This window comes from Sardina pilchardus, chromosome 15 (assembly GCF_963854185.1).
Source record: "Sardina pilchardus chromosome 15, fSarPil1.1, whole genome shotgun sequence".
Taxonomy (NCBI): Eukaryota; Metazoa; Chordata; class Actinopteri; order Clupeiformes; family Clupeidae; genus Sardina; species Sardina pilchardus.
This window is the reverse complement of record NC_085008.1, coordinates 1,928,323-1,933,322: the sequence shown is the minus strand read 5'-3', so window position 1 is coordinate 1,933,322 and position 5,000 is coordinate 1,928,323. Positions and strand designations below refer to the sequence as shown.

The window sequence follows — 5,000 nt, the reverse complement described above, 5'->3', positions numbered from 1 at the left end:
ACACACACACACACACACACACACACACACACACACACACACACATACACACACACACACGCACACACGCACAGAGCGCCCACCCCCAAACACACTTAATAACAGCAGAATATGAATGAGACTCCCAAGGACAGAGGACAAACAAGGAAAACAAAGACAGAAACACAGACAGAAAAGAAACAGACTGAAATACGGACAGAAACAGAGAGAGAGAAAAGGGAAACAGTCCGAGAGAGAGAACAACAAACTGAAGTACAGACAGATACAGAGCATGAACAACAGACAGAAAGAGAGAGAGAAACACAGACAGAAAGAGAGAGAACAGACTGCAGTACAGATAGAAAGAGAGAGAGAGAGAAACACAGACAGAAAGAGAGAGAACAGACTGCAGTACAGACAGAAAGAGAGAGAGAGAGAAACACAGACAGAAAGAGAGAGAACAGACTGCAGTACAGACAGAAAGACATATCACGGGAGGAAGGCAGAGAGGAGAGAACATTTCTATTCATCAGGCCGATTGTGTGCTGATTGAATAGAGCAGCAATTGAATACCCCTGATTGATAGACAGATGGAGAGAGAGAGAGAGAGAGAGAGAGAGAGAGAGAGAGAGTGGAGAGAGAGGGAGAGGGAACCTCCATGGGAGAGAGAGGGGGAGAGAGAGAGAGGGGGAGAGAGGAGGAACCACAACGGGAGAGAGAGAGAGATGAAAGGGGTAGACATACACAGATGAAAAGAGAGAGATGCATACTGTGTGTGTGTGTGTGTGTGTGTGTGTGTGTGTGGGTGTGTGTGTGTGTGTGTAAGTAAGTACTATATGTATGTGTGTGTGTGTGTGTGTGTGTGTGTGTGTGTATGTGTGTGTAAGTACTATATGTATGTGTGTGTGTGGGTGGGTGGATGGATCTCTCTAACCCTGAGGTTTCATGTGGGAGGCTTACGCTCTATACTGCATTAGTGCCCTTTTTAGTGGCTACACACACACACACACACACACACACACCCGGAGATCGAGAGGTGTTCAGCTCTACTCAATACAGTTCCCCTTTTCATGACACACATTCCCAAGGCTGTTGAGCGCTCGCTCTCTCCATCACACCAGGAGAATTACACAGAGGCACCTTTAGAAACATAAAAACCAACATCATCACCCTGCAGTCTAAACACTAACCACACAGTAACATCATCACCCTGCAGTCTAAACACTAACCACACAGTAACATCATCACCCTGCAGTTTAAACACTAACCACACAGAGGCATCTTTATAAACGTACCATCATAACACCATCACCCTGCAGTCTAAACACTAACCACACTGAGGCATCTTTATAAACGTACCATCATAACATCACCACCCTGCAGTCTAAACACTAACCACACTGAGGCATCTTTATAAACGTACCATCATAACATCATCACCCTGCATTCCGATGACTAACCACACTGACTTCTGCAGTCTCCACATCGAGAGGAGAAATACTGTACTGTATATCTTGCGCTCTTCAGAGCTAATTACCACTCTGACTGTTGATACAATAGCAAGAGATCATTTGTGACACGATGTACACCATTAGGAAAGGGACTCTGCATCTGAATGTCAACAAGTGCAATCCACCATGTGCAGCGAGAGCTTGTCCATCAAATAGCAGCCCTGTGCTCCCTGTCTGGGGAGGGGGGGGGGCAGGGCAGGAGGGAGGGGTGGCTGTTGGGCTGTTGGGCTGGGGGGGGGGGGGGTAGTGTGGGTGATGACATCTGATGAAAGGGGAAGATAACACACTCTGGGACCACAAGCAAAAAGAGGACAATATTGCACTAGCGTGTGTTATACACTAACAATGGGCACTATTGGACTATATTTGCACTAAATATTTTTATGTCTGTTATAGATATTTTATAGATAGAATGGATATTTTTATATCTGTTATAGATATTTTATAGATAGTATGGATATTTTTATCTGTTAAAGATATTTTATAGATAGTATAGATATTTTTATATCTCTTATAGATATTTTATAGATAGTATGAATATTTTTATATCCATCTCTGGTGCAGTTATGACCATTTTAAAGACCCTTTTCATTTTCCCACAGACACTGTATCAGATGTTCTAATAGAGAGAGAGAGAGTGAGCAAGAGAGAGAGAGAGAGAGAGAGAGAGTGTGAGTGTGCGAGAGAGAGAGTGAGTGAGCAAGAGAGAGAGAGAGAGAGAGAGAGAGAGAGAAAGAGAGGGGGAAGTGAGGAAGGGAAAGAGAGATAGAGAGAGGGAGATGGAGAGAGAGAGGGAGAGAACACTGTATAAATGCTCCTTCCATAATGGCCCTTTTATTTTCCCTGTTTGAATAGCCTGTGCAGACCTCCACTAAGGAGTAGAGAGTCCACATAAAGTCCAGCCTGTGCGGTCCACTCCAGACTCGTGTTGAGGAGCAGGTGAGACACACACACACACACACACACACACACACACACACCCCCACACACACCCACACACACACACACACACACACACACACACACACACACACACACCCCCACACACACACCCACACACACACACACACACACACACACACACACACACACACACACACACACACACACACACCCCCACACACACCCACACACACACACACACACACACACACACACACACACACACACACACACACACACACACACACACACACACACCAGAACACCAGACGCGTGTTGAGGAGCAGGTGAGACACACACACACACACACACACACACACACACACACACACACACACACACACACACACACACACACACACACACACACCAGAACACCAGACGTGTGTTGAGGAGCAGGTGAGACACACACACACACACACACACACACACACACACACACACACACACACACACACACACACACACACACACACACCAGAACACCAGACGTGTGTTGAGGAGCAGGTGAGACACACACACACACACACACACACACACACACACACACACACACACACACACACACACACACACACACACACACACACACACACACACACACACACAGAACACCAGACGTGTGTTGAGGAGCAGGTGAGACACACACACACACACACACACACACACACACACACACACACACACACACACACACACACACACACACACACACCAGAACACCAGACGTGTGTTGAGGAGCAGGTGAGACACACACACACACACACACACACACACACACACACACACACACACACACACACACACACACACACACACACACACACACACACACACACACACACCAGAACACCAGACGTGTGTTGAGGAGCAGGGTGAGACACACACACACACACACACACACACACACACACACACACACACACACACACACACACACACACACACACACACACATGTCTCTCCCCTCCAGGCAGGACAGACTAGACGGCCGGGTCACACCGCAGGAGTCCTGATATCTACTGACTACACGAAGGCCAGCCATACCTTCCTCTACCACGGTGCTGTAAAACCCAGGTACAGCGAGCAGCCACACACACACACACACACACACACACACACACACACACACACACACACACACACACACACACACACACACACACACACACACACACACACACACACACACACACACACACACACACACACACACACACACACACACACACACACACACACACACACCTGTCTGGAGAGCAGACTGCAACAGTAAGCTCCTGGGGCTGACTCCCTGCTATGTGCTCCCAATGTGTGTGAGATTCATATCTCCCAGTGAGTGTGTGTGTGTGGTGGCGTGTGTGAGCTTGGTATCTCCCAGCGAGTGTGTGTCTGGTGCCGTGCTACTGAGTGTGTGTGAGATTGATATCTCCCAGACTGTGTGTGTGTGTGTGGTGCCGTGCTACTGAGTGTGTGTGAGATTGGTGTCTCCCAGACTGTGTGTGTGTGTGTGGTGGCGTGCTACTGAGTGTGTGTGAGATTGGTGTCTCCCAGACTGTGTGTGTGTGTGTGTGGTGGCGTGCTACTGAGTGTGTGTGAGATTGGTGTCTCCCAGACTGTGTGTGTGTGTGTGTGTGTGTGTGTGTGTGTGTGGTGGCGTGCTACTGAGCTGCTAGAACAGAGACATGACATGACAGCGCTTTGGTGTTTCCTCCACTCTGCACTGCAGGATGTGTGTGTGGATTTGTGTGTGTGTGTGTGTGTGTGTGTGTGTGTGTGTGTGTTTAGTTCTCCCCTGCCCCCCTATCTTCGCCTGTGTGTGGACCAGTACGGGGGTGGTCAGTGTGGACCAGTACGGACGGTGGTCAGTTGCCGCTCTTCCTACGTCAGCAGTGATCCACCGGACCTGAGCACACTACAGTAATATCTGCTCGTCACACACACCTGAGCACACTACAGTAATATCTGCTCGTCACACACACCTGAGCACACTACAGTAATATCTGCTCGTCACACACACCTGAGCACACTACAGTAATATCTGCTCGTCACACACACCTGAGCACACTACAGTAATATCTGCTCGTCACACACACCTGAGCACACTACAGTAATATCTGCTCGTCAAACGGACCTGAGCACACTACAGTAATATCTGCTCATCAAACAGACCTGAGCACACTACAGTAATATCTGCTCGTCACACACACCTGAGCACACTACAGTAATATCTGCTCGTCACACACACCTGAGCACACTACAGTAATATCTGCTCATCAAACAGACCTGAGCACACTACAGTAATATCTGCTCCTCAAACACACCTGAGCACACTACAGTAATATCTGCTCGTCAAACGGACCTGAGCACACTACAGTAATATCTGCTCGTCATACAAACCTGGTTGGGCAGATCAATGAGCGGCGAGCAGCCTGAGACCCCTCGGCTCCAATCCAATCACACCACATGAAGAGGCGGCTAACTCACTGCTGACCCCTCGGCTCCAATCCAATCACACCAGATGAAGAGACGGCTAACTCACTACTGATCCTCCGGTGGAGGATTTCA

The 5,000-nt window shown here is 48.4% G+C and overlaps 1 protein-coding gene across 1 annotated transcript in view; it reads right to left on the bottom strand.

Moving 5' to 3' along the window:
- Positions 1-5,000, bottom strand: part of xpr1a (xenotropic and polytropic retrovirus receptor 1a) — an 82,626-nt gene that overhangs the window by 32,495 nt on the left and 45,131 nt on the right. The gene's annotated exons all lie outside the window — the stretch shown is intronic.